At 46.0% G+C, this 21,204-nt stretch overlaps 1 pseudogene; it reads left to right on the top strand.

Moving 5' to 3' along the window:
- The first annotated feature begins 18,655 nt into the window (after nucleotides 1–18,655).
- On the top strand, nucleotides 18,656–19,351 carry Rabif-ps1 (RAB interacting factor, pseudogene 1; annotated as a pseudogene).
- The last annotated feature ends 1,853 nt before the right edge of the window (nucleotides 19,352–21,204 follow it).

The raw sequence follows: 21,204 nt of genomic DNA on the forward strand, positions 1-21,204 counted from the left end.
GTCTGGGCCCTCAGTTTTGCCAATTTCCCACAGGCCAAGAGGGCTGAGTCCCCAACAAGTTCTGCCCATGTTAAAATAAACATTCACAAGACTATACATGGACTGACCCTGGACTCTGACCCCATAGGTAGCAATGAATATCCTAGTAAGAGCACCAGTGGAAGGGGAAGCCCTGGGTCCTGCTAAGACTGAACCCCCAGTGAACTAGTCTATGGGGGGAGGGCGGCAATGGGGGGAGGGTTGGGAGGGGAACACCCATAAGGAAGGGGAGGGGGGAGGGGGATGTTTGCCCGGAAACCGGGAAAGGGAATAACACTCGAAATGTATATAAGAAATACTCAAGTTAATAAAAAAAAAAAATAATAAAAAATAAAAAATAAAAAAATAAAAAAAAAAAAAATAAACATTCACTCCGGGCTTTACTTATTCAAAAGTCCCTCTGATACCTACACTTGGGGGAGGGGGCAAGAAGATAAAAGCAGTTGGTCGCTGGTGACTCAGAATGAGTCACATATTGGTAAAGATGTGGAGACAGAAGATGAGAAGGACTTGCTAAGGAGCTGGCCAACATAAGGACACAGGAAAGGTAAGAGATTAATAAGGTCCTTTTTCTCTGTTATCAAAACTCCTATTTTACTTATTGTAAAAAGAAAATGTCGGGGTTCGGGATTTAGCTCAGTGGTAGAGCGCTTGCCTAAGAAGCGCAAGGCCCTGGGTTCGGTCCCCAGCTCCGAAAAAAAGAACCAAAAAGAAAATGTCAAAGAAGTGTGAAGGGGGGAAAAAACGGATTTCCTCTGTCCCCCAGACAAATGCCATGAACATCCTGAGGTTACTGCTTGTCTTAGTAAGGATTTCGGTTGCTGTGAAGAGACACCATGACCACAGTGACTCTTACAAAAGAAAACATTTCATTGGCGACTGGCTGACAGTCCAGAGGGTTAGTCTGTTGTCAGGATGGTGGGAAGCATGGTGGCATGCAGGCAGAAAGGGTGCTGGAGAGGTAACTGAGAGTTCTATAACCGGATCTGCAGGCAGCAGGAAGAGAGCAACACTGGGCCAGGGCTTGAGCTTCTGAGACGGCAAGCCCACCCCTAGTGACACACTTCCTCCAACAAGGCCACGCCTCCTCCAACAAGGCCACGCCTCCTCCAACAAGGCCACGCCTCCTCCAAATAGTGCCCCTCCCTATGAGTTTATAGGGGTCAATTTCATTAAGATCACTGTACATCTAGACATTTCTCTGTGCATGTTAGAAATATTTGCTTTTGGGTAATTGCAAGTTAAACTTTTGCTTGGAAAGTTTTTCAGTGTAATAGTCCTATTTTTGCCCAAACCAAAGTTCACATCAACTGCTAGACTTCTAGCATTCTTTGAAATCTTTTCACTGTTAAAAAGAACCATCTTTCCTGCTATTGAAAAGACACAGGCAGGAAGTTTACTTCGTACCATGGCTTGTCGAAGAAAGGATGATTTACCAGCTTCGGTGAGATTTTTATAAAGGGGATGTCTGGATGTGTTTGAGAATAGAAACAAGAGAAATTGGCAGACAGCACTAAAAAGGGTTTAGACTTTGGAGGCCATGTGGGGTTAAAGCTTGTGGCTCTCTGAGCCTCTCTGAAGCCACAGACAGCCCAGCAAGGACTCCACACAGTCAGCTTGTTACATAAGACCACGCATGGCTCTGCCTCCCGCCTTCGCTTTTGGGGGATTTGATTTCCTGTCAGGAAACAAGGTGTCACCAAGAGAGCTGTCTTCACACAGCTGCCTTCAGGGCTAATGAGATCACGACTTCTGAGCTCCTCTGAGAAGCAGGCTACCTAGATTCAGGCCAAACATTGCTCTAATCTTTTTTTTTTTTTTCCATTGAAGAGAGCCGCTTCCTCTCTTCCTATAGGATGATCAGTCCTGGCTCGAGGGTCTCCTGGATGTTTCCTGCTCTTTCCTTTTCCATCCCTGCGGAGAAGAGTCTCTTCCTGCTTACCGTGCCAGTCTTCAATTGGTCCCCTCAGGATCTAGCCCCCCTTACAACCCAAACTGACACAAAAATCACCAAATATCAAGGGCTGGAGCGGAGCAATCCTAGAGAGTGTGCAGCTCCGATTCTTCGAAAAGGGCTTCCTGGGGTTTTGTTTGTTTTTATTTGTTTAAGCATCACCATCTCCTCCAATGGATACACCTTTGATATCTTTGTTCTTGAAAATACCATTGAAAATGCATTACTAGAAGCAAAGGAGAAGGCAGAGCTCCAGCGGGGATACACAGGAGCACCCTTAGCATTTCAGAGCCACAGGGAGCATCGCAGCAGGGACTCGGGATAGCCACATTCATTAAGCCCCAAGTACTTACTGGTGCCGCCTTCAGTTTCCCAGAGACAATGCTGAAGAAAAAGAAAAAAAAAGAAAGGACAGAACTATTCTGCAGCCAGGAGTACCCTCTAGTGTTCAGTTGGAGGCTTGAACTCGGGCTACAGCCCACAAGCCCAAAAAAACAATGGAAGGATCTCTGTGGTTATACAGAGAGTTCCCTCTCTGGAGCAGCTGATATTGCTTCATTTGATCTAAGCTCCACACACAGCGATCTGTTCCCCTGAAAGTATCAGGAATAGCCCAGTGGCAGTGGTCACGGTGCAAGCCTTCAATCGCAGCACTCGGAGACAGAGGCAGTTCAAGGCCAGCCTGACCTACAGAGCAAGTTGCAAGTTCCAGAACAGCTGAGGCTACCTAGAGAAAGCCCATCTTGAGGGGGCGGGGGAGGGGCGTGTCCTGGGATGAATATGTTTTTTTAAAGGAAGATTCAGTCACTTATACACTACCCCACAGCAATTGATATCCACGTTTAACCATGGAATAGAATTACATTTTGCATTATTAAACTAGTTTCAATGACACGGAAGTTATAGAAAACTTCTAGGCATGATGTTGTAGTCATGCAATTTGGAAGCTGTGGTTGGAAGTTGAAGAGTTCAAGGCCAGCCTGGTGTATACATGGAGACCCCACTGGTGGTGGTTTGCAGGCTGGGGGTGGGGGCATGGGGAGGGTGGGAGTGGGGTTCTTTGCCACTTTGCTGGCATCACTGTAACGGAAAGGTAACATGATATATTTGAATATCATGATGCAGTTCTCGAGTCTGATTGTACAGAGTGCACTGCGTGGACATGTGCGAATCCCACACATGTTATAATGACAGCTGAGTTACACGGGGAATGATTAGGGTTGGGGGTAGGTCTCTTTTGTTAGTGCTGTTGCCGTAGGTGTTCTATTTCGCTTCAGACTGCTTGTTAATACATTCTAAGTTGGAACAAAGTTTTCAAGTCTGTAAGACCCTTCCAAAGCCAAGCTAAGTAATTAAGTGGCTCTGGGTTGCTGAGTTCCACGTGATCATTTTAAAGCTTTTATTTCTAAGGCCAAGTGTTCTATTAGCTGAGAATGAGACACAGTAAGTGTACAACGCAGAAAACTTTTCAGAAGCACCATGGATCGTGCAAATATTAGATGAATCATGGGAACATCGGGGTGAGAAAAGGGCTGCCAATAAATTAGAGGACGAAGCTAAAAAGCAGTCATCAGGACTGTGTGCACATCCTCTTAGCAGAAAAGTTCAGAAATCAATGTAATATGTTCCATGTTATTGAAGCTTATGGTTTGTTCTTGTTTTTTGTAAAGTTCAGAATGTCAGAACTTTTTATGGTGATGGGCCTTGGGTGTAAGAAAGCTGGAATGAGATGGGCCTACGAGATGGCTCGGTGCATAAAAGCTTTTGCAGCCTAGAGATTTGAGTTTGAGCCTCAGGACCCACCGGGTAGAAGGAGAAACCAACGTCCACAAATTGACCTTTGACCTACACAGATATCACTGGCATATATACACAGAATACATATACATGCACAGTGTGTCTGTGTGTGTGTATGTCTGTGCATGTGCATATGTGTGTATGTCTGTGCATGTGCTCGTGTGTGTACATGTGTGTGTGTCTGTGCATGTGCATACGTGCATACGTGCGTGTGCGTGTGCGTGTGCGTGTGCGTGTGTGTGTGTGTGTGTGTGTGTGTGTGTGATTTTAAAGGATGAAGTGTCATAGGCCTCTGCTTTGCTTGTTCTTTGTATTTACGATCAGGAGGTGCTCTTACGGTCACAGCAACTCATCGGATCTCCCAGGCATGTCCTCGCAAGCAGAGGCAGAGTAGCCAGAACAAAGTGGCTATCTACAAAGCAGCTTGCTAATGGGCAGAGGTCACTCTTGCATCGCTCTGCCAATATCTGACCAATGCAACTTACAGGAGGAAGTCTCTGTCTTGGCCCATGGCTTCAGAGGGTTCAACCCATCATGGCATGGAGCACATCATGGAGCAGCTTGGTTCATGCCAGCAAGAATCCCCATCACAGCAGACCAGGAAGCAGAGGCCAAGGCTACCAGAGGCCTTCGAAGGCCTGCCCCGAGTAAGCTGGTGCCCTTACCTCCTACCAGTCCTACAGTCTTCTCAAAAATAGCACCACCAGCTAAGGAATAAGCATTCAACTTGGGAGGTGGGGAAATTAACTCAAAACATGGCAATGCCTATGAGAGAATCTTAGCAACATCCAGGTGATGACCAGATACAGCTAGTTTTTAGTCTCTTCCTGAAACTTTGGCCTAAGCAAAAGTAGCCAAAGGACAGATCTGAAATCTCATCATATACATGCTCACACATTCTAAAATTAACTGTTCAGTAATCTGAATCTCTCCAAATACGTGATGGGGGCGGGGGGGATTATAGATCCAGGCCATTGGATGTCTTAGAAATAGCTAGGCTCGGGGTTGGGGATTTAGCTCAGCGGTAGAGCACTTGCCTAGTGAGCGCAAGGCCCTGGGTTCGGTCCCCAGCTCCAAAAAAAAAAGAAAAAGAAAAAAAGAGAAATAGCCAGGCTGTTCAAAGACAGAACAAAGAAATGTAAGTTGTCCTTGCATCAGGCCACATTATGGCTTAGGGACAAATAAATCAAATAAATGTTCTCAAGTGACTTCCTGGTTCAACTTAAGAATAGAACGATACAGGGGGGGAAAAATGGAGAAAAGTCACAAGTAAACAAGAAGGCTTCCTGAGGATGAACGTGTTCTAAAATAAATAAAGCCCTGGGGAAATATTAATAACTCAGCATTTAGGAATGTGTATTCTGCCAAGCAACAAACCCACCATAGCTATGGCAGCCCTTATACCAAGAAGGTTAGGAATATGAGTCAGTGTTCCCTTTAACGTCATGTTATAAAGTCAGTGTGGGTTCTGCTGAACTGCATATCTGTTAAGAGTTATACTAGAGTAAACAACGAATAAACCAAAAATAAAATAAGAATGAAAAGAAGGGAACAGTTATCCCTACAAATCCAGGTAAGTTCCCATGAATTGTTTTCCAGGGACAATGTGGGAAAACTCTGCTAATTAAGGTTGAAGTCCACCATGATCAGATAGCCTCTGGGCTCAGCGCACTGTGGGAGACTCCGTTCATGGGCAGGGCTTCTCCTTCTCTGACCTTCTCTGAGGAATATCCTCCAACACACATGTGCACACATGCACGTGTGCACACACATACACAAACTTTTACCTGAAAAATGTCATGTAACCTCAATTAGGTTACAGGATCAATTTCCTTTCTTCCAATAAAACCTGTTCAACTAGCACCAGAGATTTCTGAAATGCTTCCCCATGCTAATGAGGTATTTTGGTACCCTAAGTCCTCATCCAATGACCTTTGGTTCATCCTGGATATCCCCACCTTCAGTCCCCCAAAACTTCATAAGACTTGAATCACCCTAAGTAAAGTTGATCTGCTTAAGTGAATATTTTCTCCTTGGTGGTAAGGTGTTTTAGTTCTTCTGGAAGTTCTGTGGTTAAACCTAGGACCTTACATGTGTGAAGTAAGCACTCTAAACTCAAGTAAATCTTCATCACCAGCATTTTCATGTCAAGGAGTAAAGTAGAAGAAGACTTTGCAAAGAAAGGCAGATCCTGGCCATTCACCATGATTGCAGGAGAGTGGTAGGCTGGAAGGAAGCTGCAGGAAAGAATGTGGGCCTGAGGAGTTGAGTCCCAAAAGATGGCGACAACCAGAAGTTCCATAAGAGGTACTGGAGGTCAATGACTGTTGCTTGCTGTCCAACTGTTCTGACCTGGAAAAACTCAAGGAGGACCTGTGTAAAGGCAAAACAGCACAACAGAAAACCATAGCACTGGGACGTCTGAGAAGCACATAAAGACAGAGAGAGGAGGCAAGCATCTTCCATAGTTCCCACCTCCTACCAATGACATACAAAGGCTTCCATGGCAGAGACTGAATGAATATTCCCATAAGTCTAAGCAACTTATGAGTCACACACAGGCCCCTTTCTGTTTCTATCACTGTTATATACCCTTGAAATTTTCTGGCTTCTCTAACCTGCATTTTCCTAGATAGGAGTAATATTCCTGCCTCTGGCCACTTCTCAGAGTAATGGAATGGGTAAGCAGATGATAGTGAGGACCTGGAAACTTCTTGAGCATATTTATTGTGTCTCGGAGTTTCATGACGTCATCTAATCTACAGCATGAGCAAGATTTAGGGAAACTAGTGGAAAGCTCCCGTGCCTTGTTTCTCCTTAAACCTTCACCAAATACCAAAAGACCATTTTGTTGAGCTTCATTAGTTGTTCATATGCTCTGGTTATTTGGGTGCTGTTCTTCTGGGTCAAACATGAGGTCTTCCCCTAAGAAACAGTAAGACCCTGAACTAAGTTGCCCTATAACACTCTTTACAGGTGAACGAGTCACGTAAGAAGTGGAGACTTGATTGCTTTGGCTGACAGGATTCTGGTTTTTTCTGTCCTAACGAGGTCAGCATTCTACAACATAGACTGTAACTGCAGCCAAGTCACTGTCCTGAAATGCCCTGTGTGGGTTTTTCTCACTGGATCTGCACCCACAATCCTGGAAACCAGCCTCTTCCTCCAAAGCAGCTCTCGTCTTGCCCAGTATCCTTACCTCTGGGCTCCTTGGAGACTCCAGTCCCTGTTGTATCACTCTCTGCTATAGCTTCCTCCCCTCAGGCCACCCATGTTGCCCCTCACCCTCCCATCATTGCCTGCACAGGCCATCCAAGTAAATGCGACTTCTAGAACTCTCCGTGCTATAAGCAGAGGGGACATCATCCTGCAATTTCACGTTCTATCAACAAGAGCCAGAGTGTCTAGCAGTCCTTTTCATTTCCCATGGCCTAAGGGTTGTCAGGGCCTCCCCCATTTTCCTGTCTTCCTCTCCTTTGGGTTTGCTTGTTTCTCCAGGCCACCAAATAGCCCTGAATCTGCAAGACAAGACAAGTCACTCTTGTTACCATGTTAGGGACTCCAGTGACCTGCATCCATCGCTTTCGTCCCACCCTCCTTCATACTACTCCTAGACGATGGTCCCTGTGGACCTTCTGACTAGCACCAAAACACCCACGATGCACACTTCTAGGGAGAGAATCCTGTATGCCCCACGCTTCCCCAAAACAAAAGGATGTATACAAGTGCATCTAGAATAACCCAGCCTGACCTCACCTCCCCTTGCTATGTCTTCCCAAGGCCAGCCGTCACTCAGCCATCCCCAAGTCTCTGAGTTATGTCAAACCTTGGACTTATCAATGCAAGCATTTGGTTTTGCTTGCTTGGCTTGGTTTTTTATTCTGAGTTTTTTTTTTTTTTTTTTTTTTTTAGACAAGATCTTGCTGTGTAGTGTAGTCCCAGGCTGGCTCTGAATTCGTGATCCTTGTGCTGTGGCAGTTTGAGTGCTAGGATCATAGGTGTGTATCACCTCACCAATATCTTGCTCTTTAAACCTCAGAGGTGGGTGACATGAATACACACTAAATGTCACATAATGTTGTATGTTGTATGTTGCCTTCCAGATACTTACAATCAAATTGCAAAGGCAAGAGGGTGGCACATGGACCAGTGAGGAGAGCAGAGTAGTAACTGAGAGGAATCCAGTAACACAGACTGCAAGAGAGTTCTTTAGCAAAGCCCCCAAAGAACATTAACAACACAGATCCCTGAGCCTCACTCCCAAATAGTTGTATTACTATGTGTGGACTAGGCTTTGATCTTTCAATGAAAATTCCTAGGTGACTTTGATAATGGTGTCTTAATCAGGTTTTCTGTCCCTGTGAAGAGATACCAAGACCACAGCAGCTCTTGTAAGGGATAGGTGATTAGGGCTGGCTTACAGTTTTAGAGACATGTCTATTATCATCACGGCAAAGAACATGGCAGTGTCCAGGCAGACATGATGCTGGAGACAGAGCTGAGATTTCTACATCCGGATCAGCAGGCAGCAGGAAGTGAATGTCACACTAGTCCTGGCTTGAGCATTTGAGACCTCAAAGCCCACTCCCTAGTGACACATCTCCTCCAACAAGGCCACACCTCCTAATAGTGCCACTCCCTATGGGCCTTTGGGGGCTATTTTTCTTCAAACCACCACAGAGGTCAAAGACACAACCCCACAAAGCAGCATAATAGGTTGGGGGGGGGGGGGTATTTAAAGCTTTCATTGCAACGAACTACAACCAAAAGTATAGGAGACTGTTTTTCAAACCAATAGGCTCCATCACTAAACCAGAAGCTATTGAAACAGTGCAAACCAGTACTCTTAAGTATCACCCATAGACTTTTCATCATTGAAAAGCAACTGAACTTAGAAGAACAACAAGCAATTTCAGGGTACAAAGGGAAGGTTTTGGTTGACCCAAGAGATCACTGAAGGCGTTTAATTTCTTGTCCTCTTCATCAGTCTGGGTTAGCCTGTTGCACATAGTCTTAAATGCTACCACCTTTGCCCAGGGTCAGCCATGCTACTAGCGCCCTCCGTGCTTCCCTTTTGTTTACCTACCTTTGCTCGGGAAGGTGACCTCGCTACCAGCTCCCACAGATAAAAGACACACACAACAGTTTATTCCTCTACGGTTTGCCTTCTTGGCAGAATTGCTGGGTGTTCCTAACTCCTGCCTGGAAAAGTGTGCCCTTACCAATTTATTATCTCCATCTCTCCACCTGCCCTAAACTTCACAGCTAGTCCCACCCATCTAATCCCTGCCAAGCATTCATGACCACCTGCCTGTAGCAATGGCCGCAGGCCCTAGCCCCCCTCAGCCCCCCTCAAGACCTGTCTTACACAGTTGTTGTGTTCTTCTTCCTCTAAAGCATGACAGAAAACCTCCTCTCCTTCCTTGCATCTGCCTTTTCTCCTGTGACCTAGAAGTCCTGCCTGTACCTTCCACCCAGTAATTGGCCCCAGGTTTCTTTAATGACAGATCAAGAACCAATTGAGGAACAGGACCTTAGCACCAGAACCGCCCCCTTCATTAGCCTCCATGACTTGATCCAGAATCTGATTTCCCAAGTCCAACCTGCTGCCCTGGCTTTGGCAGAACCACCAGTGAAGCTTGATCATTGCTCTTTGACTGTGGACACCTACCTACACCCTCTCGCCAGTTCCACCTGCTACGAAAGAGCACGGTCAGATTTAGTAACAGAAGAAAATGACATTTCACTAACGTCTTCATTTGCAAGGAGAAAGGGAGAGACTCAAAACCAAGGCACCGAGCTCTGGCCTGCTCTAGAAGGCGGATAGGAAAAGCCCCCACATACCACCACCACCACCCAAGACAAAACCACTGACATGTCTAAAATGCCAGCTAGGCAGAATTTGCCTGGCATACAGAAACAGCAGCCTGGTGATGCTTAGATGGGTCTGGGCATTCAACCTCTGGCAGGAGCAAGATGTGGGGAGGTGGGATGGCCTTCCGAGTACAGTGCCAGAGGCGTGGGCCACCAGGAGGAAGGAGGCTCTTTCCGCTGACTCACTCCTGACTGCAGCTGTTCTTGCCACTCTACCCCGATCCACACCTACCAGCTTCCTGGTTTGAGTTCCAACCTTAGCAACTTGCTCCAGCAGATAATACCACCTGCCCACTCAGCAAACCTGCACCCAGTCAAAGGACAGCATATGTGCAGCATTTTCTACACCACCTTTTGCTGAAGACAGGATGTCTGCAAAAGAGGAAGGGGCGCGGCGCGTGGCAGTGACCACACTTCTGGCCACATGGTCACCTACTAAGCCTGAGTTTGCACTGGTTTCCTCAAGCCTCAGCTCCAGCCCGGGGCCAGAGCCCTTGGAAACAGGTGGTAGATGCTCCCCACTCACAGGAGATAAGCTCTCTTTGTAGGTTTCCTGGCACCTCCAACAAGACCACGCCTCCAACAAGGCCACGCCTCCTAATGCAAATAGTGCCACTCCCCGGTGACCAAGCATTCAAATCTATAGTCTGTCAGGCCATTGTTATTCAAATCACCATAGCCAGCAAGATCTCAAAGCCCACAAAGTGAAGGCAGAGGCCCAGTCAGGAAAAGCTTGACCAGGAAGTCATCCTGGTTAGGCAGTGGTTCCTCTGAGAAGCCAATCTCCAGCTCCGTGATTGTCCCTTCCTGGAGACCAGCGCAGCATCTCTTCACATAGCTCTCCTCACACTCGAGTCTGCGTGTTTGTTGCATTGATTTGTTGGTTTGGTTTAGTGGGCTGTGCTGAAGGACTATCCACTCTTCAGGATCAATCGCTGGAACTTTCTGTGTACAGAGTCATGAGCTGGACCGCCAGCCACCTAGGCTCTAACGTGAGAAATGAAACGGGCTCAGGGAGTAAAAATGTCAGCTACCAAGCCCGACCACGTGATTTCATCGCTGGGGCTCACACGGTAGAAGGAGAAAACGTGTAACTCCCCATGCAGACATTTGCCCACGAGCAGCAGGCAAGTCGCTAAATAAATGAGTGTGAAAAGTAAAAGTTTTAAAGCTGCCCCCTTAGACACAAAGTTTAGAGCAGAAGAAAGAAACTGGTTAGACCCTGGGATTGTATGTTCCAGGAAGCTTCTCCTAGGACCATAGAATGGGTAATTACATCGACTGGTTCGACAACTCTCTCCCAGGAACTAGCTGACCATAAAGTTAGATTAGAATCTTAGAGAACAATCTTGAGAAGCAGGAAGCTTCTCCCAGGAAATGGAGAACCATAAAGTTAAACAATCTTGAGAAACAGGAAGCTCCTCCTTGTGATTTTTCACTGGTATTCTCGACATTTTCCAATGACGCCCTCCCTACCCCCTTGGGTTGTGGTTTCTTCCTTTAAATTCCCCTTCTCTTAGCTACTGGGGGTCGAACTCCTGTGCCCCTGCGTGGGATATGAGTCTTGACCCCAGTGCACTGGTTCCTATCAATAAACCTCATGTAAATTACAGCAAGGATGGTCTCATGTGAGTTCTTGGGGGGTCGCGTCATCCCGAGACTTGAGTGAGGGTCTCCCCACTCTGGGGGTCTTTCAAGTGCAAGTTTAATTTTTTAAGTAAAGCAGGCAACTATAGGTAATACACATACATTGCTCTATTTGGCTCTGTGACACTGGATTTTTTTTTTTAATTCCTTTACCTTTTTAGTCAAATTAAATTCTTTCCTTTCCAAATGTGATTAAAAAGGTCACTTGGGGAAATGGAGGTTGGGGGAGGGGTAGGGACTGTCTTTCTCTCTCCCAAACCACGGTGCTTATGTGACCCATCAAAAGAAGGTAGACAGCCTGTTCAGCGCTTCCGTGCTCCGTTCTCAGATATGCGCTGCATGGATTCAATGGCAGGCAGCTGTGTTCTAACCATATGCATACCCTGGCCCGATACCAGCTCAACCATGAGGCAGAGCTCCTGGATAACCAGCACTCAGCCAAGCAGCCACCGAGTTTGCATGGCTTCCCTTCCCTGAGATGAAACTCAGACCAACCCAACTCAATACTGTTGAGAAAGCTCACAGCCCTCTCAATGGTTTCTAGGAGCCCTTCAGCTCCCTGTTCAACCCTTTCAGCCCTCAGGACCTCCTGGCATTCTAGACCTCTCAGCCCCACCGAGTTTTCTTCAAGGCGCCAATCACTGAGACAACTAGATTGATGGTCCATGTGTTGACTGTCTATGTTCTCAAAACACAAAAGTGGCAAGACTAACAGCAGAATCCTTCACGGTCCTACTTACTAAGAAACGTACCCTGTGACTGGGAAACTTCCTAGCAGCCCTTGGTGATGAGGATCTGTTGAATGAGTAGCTTTATGTGCCATCTCCAGCTACTCTCTTCGCTCCTATGACCCATGTCAATGAGATTTTCATTATTGTGTACAAATACCACAGAGAAACAGCTGAAGAAAGGGTTCGTTGGAGCTCCTGATTCAGAAGTTCTAATCCACAGTCAGCTGGCTGCATTGCTCAAGGTCTGAGAAGAGGCAAACTTTTGGTGTGAAGGAAGAACTTCTCACATCATGGTTGACAGGAAGCATAGAGAAAGCATCTGGGGGCCTGACACACCCTTCAGAGACAAACCCCCAACTGACCTACTTCTTCCACTTGGGCTCTACCTAGTAGATTCCCACATAGGGGGTCCTGGGGACCAAGTGCTCAACAAGGAGCCTGGGGGGGACATTTCATAGTCAAATCATAACATTATCAAACACTCCTTTCTTTAAAAGATTTGCTTTATGTATGTGAGTACACTGTAGCTGTCTTCAGACACACCAGAAGAGGGCATCAGATCCCATTACAGATGGCTGTGAGCCACCATGTGGTTGCTGGGAATGGAATTCAGGACCTCTGGAAGAGCAGTCAGTGCTCCTAACCGCTGAGCTCCATCAAGCATTCCTTTACCAGTAAACATCACCACCAGTGGATCTCAGTCAAGAACAGACCATCTCCAGGATGACAACACACCCTTGAGTATTTCAAGTTGAGTCCACAGCCGAAGACAGTGCTAGTCAATATCCAATCGCTGGGTCTATACACATATACAGATATGTCTATGCTGTTAAGGTGGTTTTTACGACATAACATAGGCTATGGGTTGAATTGAACCAAATCATGAAGCCAGTTTGTATTCAATAATTTTCAAACTAGATTCAAAACCTGACTTGACAGTGGTAGAGCGCTTGCCTAGGAAGCGCAAGGCCCTGGGTTTGGTCCCCAGTTCCGGAAAAAAAAAAGAACAAAAAAAATTATAAAAAAAAACAAAAAACCTGACTTGATATTTTCTTCCCTTGTTTGCCACACAGTGAGGAAATGGGCCATGAAGAGAATTCACACACAAGATACGAGTAAATGGATGCTTTCTTGTTACCTGACTAATTCCTTCCAAAAGAAGCTCTCCAAACCCAGTGGTTTCAGCAGAATATGCAGAATTCTCCAAGACAAGAGGCCAACATCATGGGTCCCTGGCTTTCACAGCAGTTCCCTGTGAGGATACAAGGACTATCTTTAGCTGAGAAACAGCTGTTGGACTTCTGCATCCTGTTTCTCACTACAGCGGTGGCCATCTTTGGGGACACCAAGCCTGGCTACAGCCCGTCATAGGGAATATAGCTTAGTGCCATCATAAAAATAATTGAATAAAAGCCTGGGCTATTTGAGTGTGGGTATATGGTTAAATGAACGTAGCCAAAGAACACAGGAGGAAGAAGATGTTTCCAAACATTCGAAGCGGCTTTGTTTAAGGCGGTGCAGAAAGGAAGCGGTTTGCACAGAGAACGCGGAGAGGAGGAAAGGCCTGGCTCCGAAGGCAGGAAGCGGTGGACGTGGGTTTTCACAGGCAGACGAGAGCCATCTGGTGGAGAGCATTGACAGCGGCCAAGAATATGGAGAGTGTGAAAATCTGCTGGGCGGGGAGGGAGCCAGGTTGCGAAAGTGGTGACTGGAAGGGACTGCTTTTCTTTATTTATGAATAAATTGAAATTCAACAAAACTAAACAACTTCCTTGGGATGAGAGCGAAGTGCAGTCAAGATTACGTCGTTCGCCTCTTGGTGAGATTTAAACTAAATACAAACCAAAAGGCAGAGAATTGATTCCGAAGAGCCTCAACTACAAGATACAATTGATCTGTTCTGAAACTTTCACCTTCTGCTTTCTCTTGAACCCAGGAGTATACAGAGTCAGTCACACTTTTTTGTTTGTTTTTCTTTTTTGGGATACAGTCTCATATAGCCCAGGCTAGCCTCAAAATCACTATGCAGCTGTCTTAGTTTGGGTTTTATTGCTGTGAAGAGACACCATGATCGTGGCAACACTTATAAAGGAAAACATTTCATTGGGGCCGGCTTACAGTTTCAGAGGTTTAGTCCATTATCATCATGGTGGAAAGCATGGGCAGGCAGACTTGGTGCTGGAGAAGGAACTGAGAGTTCTACATCTTATCTGCAGGCAACAGAAGGAAATTGACACACTGAACGTAACTTGAGCATAAGGGACCTCCAAGGCCACACTTGGACACACTTCCCCCCCAACAAAGTCACACCTACTCCAATAAGGCCACACCTCCAAATGGTGGCTCAGGTCTGAAGACTGCTGCAGTGTACTCGTATACATAAAATGGGGTCTGGTGACCAAACAGCAGTTTTTACTACCTGATGGAACTGATTTCTAGCTCTGTTATCTCTGAGGATCTAGAAAATGACAGGGGCTGGAGAGATGGCTCAGTGGTTAAGAGCACTGACTGCTCTTCTCAGGGGTTCTGAGATCAAATCCCAGCAACCACACAGTGGCTCACAACCATTTGTAATGGGATCCAGTGCCCTCTTCTGGTGTGTCTGAAGACAGTAACAGTGTACTTAAATAGAATAAATAAATGAATCTTTAAAAAAAGAAAAAGAAGGGGGTTGGGGATTTAGCTCAGTGGTAGAGCGCTTGCCTAGCAAGCACAAGGCCATGGGTTCAGTCCTCAGCTCCAAAAAAAAAAAAAAAAAAAAAGAGAGAAAGAAAGAAAAAGAAAATGACAGAACCACAGATTTCAGTTTAGAAGAAAAAAGCCTAAGGCCCTGAGTGAGCATAGGACCACCAGGACCTCTCACATCAGACTCTGACGTGAATTACAGGCAACTGTACATTGCTTGCACCTGTGTGTTAGGAAGATAAGCGTAATTGGCTACAGCTGCTGTCCCTCACTCTAAGGATCCCACCCACATTGCTCTCTTACCAATTAAATGTTCTATGACACAGTCTGACTGAAAGAAGCTAGACTCATTTGGTACGTACTAGCCACCAGGGAGTTGGGGAACGTGGCATTTCTGGCATTGTTTTCTGAAAGCAGTATTCTGAATATGATGAACAAAGACTAAAACTGAGAAAAATCAATGATCAAAGTGTTATCCTGACAGGAAGCAAACTGTTTCTAGAAATTAGAGCCCCAAAAGCCAGTAACTACAATTGGCTTGCAAATCTCACAATTAGCCATAGAAATGCAAAGTTGTGCTCACTCCCAAAACACTTGAGTATTTTACAACCACTGCAGTACAAAATACTAGTGAGGTGGTGGTGGCACACACCTTTGATCCCAGCACGTGAGAGGCAGAGGTGGGTGTATTTCTGTGTGTTCGAGGCCAGCCTGGTCTACGTCGTGAGCTCCAAGACAGCCAGGGCTACATAGTGAGACCCTATCTCAGAAAAACGAAACAAAAGCCTTAAGTTATAATTTGGCAGCAATGTGGACGATTATTACCATTATATCACATTAGTGAAAGAAAAGAATTACTTCACCTGCACTTTGGAAAATAAAATTGAACACCAAAATGGTTAAAGATGTGGATTGAGACTCAACCACGACGGGGTATTTCACCTTGGCAGCTAAATATCTAGAAGTGACTCAAATTGGTTTTGTACACAGCCCATTGATCACAACTAGTCAAACCAGCAGCCCGTCTGCAGGACAATATTCTTCCCTCATTCTACCCCAGAAGAGTGTAAAAACATGACATATCATTCACTAAAAACTAAAAGTCTCTAGTACATTTTTTCAAGGAACTTCAATGCTGAAAACCTTCTCATGTAACAACCTCTGTAGGGAAATGTTTATGTGCACTGTGTGAACATTGTCTCTGTCCTTCCTTGCCTGTTTAAGGCACCCTCTGATTGGTTAAAACAAAATGCCTATGACCTATAGCAAAAGGTGGGATGGTAAGGTGGGACATCCAGGAGAGAGACGAATTCTGGCAAAGAGTGAGATACGTGATATTTACCACCGAGATGTGGAGGAAGCCGGACTTGTAAGACTGAGGAGAAGTAACCATCCATGTGGCAGAACCTAGATTAGTATAATTGGAATAATTAAGTCATGATCTAGTTAGGAACGAGCCTAGCTTAAGGCCTAGGCATTAATTAATAAAAAAGTAAGCCTCCATGGGGTCGAGAATACCGCAAGACCTACAAAGTCAACCAACCTGGGCCCATGAGGGCTCCTAGACACTGAACCACACCAAGCAAGGAGTGTGGAGGGGCTCGACCTGGGCCCACACACGCATCTGTAACAGACGTGCAGCTAGATCTTCATGTGGGTCCCCTAACGATCGAAGCGGAGGCTGTCTCTTACTCTGCCGCCTGCCATTGGATCGCCTTTCCCTAGCTGGACGACCTGGTTGCACCTCAGTGGGAAAGGAGGTGCTTAGTCCTGCTGGGACTAGTCCCAGAGTGGGGTGGTCCCAAGGGGGCCTTCCTCTTCTTTGAGAAGGGGAGGGGTTAATGGGAGGAGAGAAGAAGGGGGGCTGTGGCTGCTAGGATGTAATATGAATTTTAAAAGTTATGGAAAAAATAGAATTCATAGCTACCACATGGGAAAAATAAAAGCCTCTGTATCATTATTCAGGAACTGGGCAATATTAGATGTTGCTCAGACCAGGGAGTGGCACTATTAAGCGTGGTCTTGTTGGAGTAGGTGTGTCACTGTGGGTGTGGGCTCTGAGACCCTCATCCTAGCTGCCTGGAAGCCAATATTCTGCTAGCAGCCTTCAGATGAAGATGTAGAACTCTCATGTCCTCCTGAATCATGCCTGCCTGGATGCTGCCATGTTCCTGATGATAATAGGCTGAACCTCTGAACCTGTAAGCCAGCCCCAACTAAATGTTGTCCTTGAAAGAGTTGCCTTGGTCATGGTGTCTGTTCACAGCAATAAACCCTAACTAAGACATTAGAAAAGCCTATAGTTACCAGCTTCACTGGAAGGCCTTCTCGTCATGCAAAGATCTGTTGTCTTCAAAGGGCTACAAGAATGAACCTTTTAGTAAGACAGAAGCCAGAGCTGATGAAAAGGACAGTTTGTAGAGCTGTACTTGGAAAGGTGACAAGTGTGATTCATCCCTTCCATGACATCCATGGTGACATCCTTTCACCTCTTACACCTCTCTGACAACAGTAATGTGCTTTGCTGTACGGTTACAGTGATCCGTCCTAGACAGACATCTTGATATCCTCACGCTAGAAAACAACCAAAGCCAAATGGTGATACATGTGTAATCACCCAGAACACCCTAATTCAGGCAGGCTTGCACTGTTGAGTCCACGCTGTCTCCTGGACAAGCAAAGGAGCTACTGCTGAGTCTGGAGAGGTCACTCACTGGTTAAGAACTCTCGTCATTCTTCCAGAGGACCTGGGTTCAGTTCCCCGCACCCATGTCAGGTTGCTCACAATGCTCTAAAGCGCTAGTCCCGGGGAATCTGGCGCCCTCCTCTGGCCTCTGCAGGCAACTGCAGAAATTGGCACATAGAAGCCCATGCAAGCACAGACACATAAAATATTTTAGAAGGAGCTGCAGTGCCAATTAAGATCATCTTTCAGATTATCCTCACGGAGCATCTAGCTTAATAGCCGGCACTCGTACAAGTGTTAAATGTCTGCTAAAGGGATGTTTCGGTGACTGGATCTGGATAACTTTATGCATACCGTTGCTATGTGCCCCTGCAAATGAAATTCCAGGATAAACATGGAGCCAGTAAGTCAGTACCAGAGCCGGATGGTTGTATACGAACACAGAATTCTTGTCAGAATGCCAAGAGGAGGTGGCGGAGGAAGATGGGAAGTGTCCCAGCTGGCATGGCTCTGTATATCCTGCTGCCAAAGGAAGGGAGGAGTCGGAGACACGCGTCTCCAAGCCAACTCGGTGAATTCAGAAGCTGGGAGATTTCACTCTGTCTCTCTGCATAAATAATAGAGGCATAGCGTTCATTCTCTCCACGGCCCTGTTTCAACACCTTTAAGAAGCCGGAGAGAGAAGACTAGAGTTCTGATCTGCGCCTCTGGCATACAGAAAGGGAGAGATTGATTCTATGAAATAGGTATTAGGAGTTCAACCTACTTTCTTGCCTGCCTTAGAGATTGAAGCGTAGACCAGTGCAAAGACTGGAGTCACAAACCTTCTCTCGAGAAGCATATTTCACAACCCTGGGGTTACGTCAAAACACATCTTGATCTTTGAAGTAAGCCAGCCTTGAAAACCCGTTTTTCCCCAGCACTGTAGAAGGATCACAGCTACTAGACTGATCTGCACTGCCTTGGACACTTCTAGAATTCAGATACTGAATGACATCAGTTTGCACACACACACACACACACACACACACACACACACACACACACACACCCTAGATGGTTCACAACCATCTCTAACTCTGGCTCCAGAGGATCCAACACCCTCTTCTGGCTTCCATGGGCATGTATATACATTTCATAGGCACACAAAATACACACATAAACAAACATTTAAAAATAGTAGAAAGGGAAAGGTGGCTCAGTGGTTAAGAGCACTGACTGGGCATGTGCCGTTGTGGCTGATGCTGCGGCAGCGCGGCCATGGAACCCTGCGAGCTGCAGAACGAGCTAGTGTCAGCGGAAGGCCGGAACCGGAAGGCGGTGCTGTGCCAGCGTAATGGCTCTCGGGTGCTGCAGCCAGGGACTGCTCTTTTTCTCTCGCCGGCAGCTTTTCCTCCCCTCCATGAGGAAGAAGCCGGATCTGGCGGACGGCAGCAATCCTGATGGGTGATCTCCCCCAGGAATACTGGCTGGTTAATGACGTGCTCATCTTTGAGGACGTGGGCAACATCCGGTTTCTGGTCTGTGCAGACTGTGAGATTGGACCCATTGGCTGGCATTGCCTAGATGACAAGAACAACTTCTATGTGGCCTTGGAGCGAGTTTCCCATGAGTAACTGAGGGGATTGGGACTTGGCTCCACCCTAGCTCTAAAGCTCTGCCCACAAGAACCAACTCTGGTGTGTCAGCAGTGCTGGCAGACTTCTTGGTACTCATATAAGTGACAGCACCGGTGTTTGCCCTTGAACTTGCAGAGGGCTGGTCCTGTTTCCTCAGGCCTCAGAGCATGCCTCCTACTTAGTCCTCTCTGTCACATGTGTCCTAAAGCCCTTTCCCCTGATTTGGAACGTGGAAGAACACGCAAGTGCTCTACCAGTGTAGTCTGGTTCCCGGCACTCTGCCTCCACCCCTTGATGCCGAGCTCTCTTTTTCTCAGCAAGAGCAACATTCGTCTTTAGCCATGATGACAGGAAATAAGATGCTCACTTGCTAATAGTTGAAACTCCACCTTTTCTCATTCTAGAAGCCAAGTGCTAGGGTGCACATCTGTAATACTAACTCTTGGGAGGGTAGAGGCAGGAAGATCAGGAGTTCAAGCCCAGCCTCAGCTACATAGCCTGGGCCAAGTGAGATGTTGTCTCAAAAAACATAAGCATACAAGTATTTGAGAGTAATTTCATTGTATGTGACCTACTTATCTACAGTAATTTATTCTTTTTAATAGTAAAACATTTACAAATGTCAGTATTTAAACCTTACTTTAGATACATTTTTAATACTGTGTTTGAGAGCCTTTTCTCCAGGTTGATAGTGGCATTTTATAGTGAGGATGAGCATGACTCTTCTTCCCTCAGATCTTGATCAGGTTTCTCTTTTTATTTGTTCCTTGCCACTGATGTCAACCCTAAGGGAAACTCAGCCCTAGCTGTGTGCCAGACTCTCTTGTAAACCTGTTCCACGGACATTTCTATTGTTATGGACAAGATGTTACCTTTTCTTATTATATGGACAAGGTGTTACCTTTTCTTATTAGCTAACTTAAATCTTCAGTATGGTTTCCAGTTACTCTGTCATTTCTCTTCTGGAGTGACTCGGTAGCTTAAAAAGACTCTGTGTAAACAGGTTCAAATACTGTGTCATCCTCCCCTCCTCTGAGGGCCTAAACTGAGGTAAGTAGAGACTTCATTATTCCTCATGCCAGAGCTTAGGAAATGGGGACAGATCCAGAGTTCAAGGTCAGCCTCAGTTACCATATCAAAGTCAAGGCCAGCCTGTCCTACGGAGATCTTGTTTCAAATGAACAAAACACAAAATAAACAAGTAGGACCTGGAAAGGTGACTTGCAGTTAGGAATGTTTGCTACTCTTTCAGAGGACCTGAATTCAGGACCCTCCACCCCCATGGGAAGTTCACAGCTGCCCGTACTCCAGTTCAAGGAGGTCTGCACCTTCTGGTCCCTGCAGGTGCCTTCATGTGTGTGGCACTAATACAAACAAGCGAACACACACACACATACACACACACACACACACGTGAATAAAAATTTTACAAATAAAAAAAAAGCACTGACTGCTCTTCCAGAGGTCCTGAGTTCAAATCCCAGCAACCACATGGTGGCTCTCAACCATCTGTAATGGGATCTGATGCCCTCTTCTGGTGTGTCTGAAGACAGCTACAGTGTACTTATATATAATAAATAAATAAATAAGGGGCTGGGAATTTAGCTCAGTGGTAGAGCGCTTACCTAGGAAGCGCAAGGCCCTGGGTTCAGTCCCCAGCTCCGAAAAAAAGAACCAAAAAAAAAGAAATAAATAAATAAATAAATTAAATCTTTTTAAAAACATAGCAGGAAGGAGACATCTAAGTCTTCCTGTCTATAAGCATAATAACCAGCAAAGTTTATTGGGATTGGCTTTTTCAGAATCATAAAATTAATTTTATAGCATGAGGGGAAAATGATGGAATCCCAGGAAGAAAACTGTGTAACATTCCAACCTCTTTGGTCCCATCTCCCACTCCCCAGCATAGAGGGACACTGAAGATAGCAAGCCCAGTATCAGTACAGCAGTTTAGGGAGCAGAGTGGACTCCACTCTCAGTGAGGATTAGAATGAGGTAATAAGGACACAGGTCAATAAGCCAAGTGCCTGTCATGAAAGCTTGAGGACCTGAGTTTAGACCCCCAGTACCTAGGCCAAATGTGGATGAGGCAATGCTGGTCACCCCAGAACTGAGGATGCAGACACAATTAGATCCTGAGAGCTTCCCAGCAAGCAGGCCTTGCTAGGGTGC

The sequence above is a fragment of the Rattus norvegicus genome, chromosome 16 (assembly GCF_036323735.1).
Source record: "Rattus norvegicus strain BN/NHsdMcwi chromosome 16, GRCr8, whole genome shotgun sequence".
In the NCBI taxonomy this organism is placed as follows: domain Eukaryota; kingdom Metazoa; phylum Chordata; class Mammalia; order Rodentia; family Muridae; genus Rattus; species Rattus norvegicus.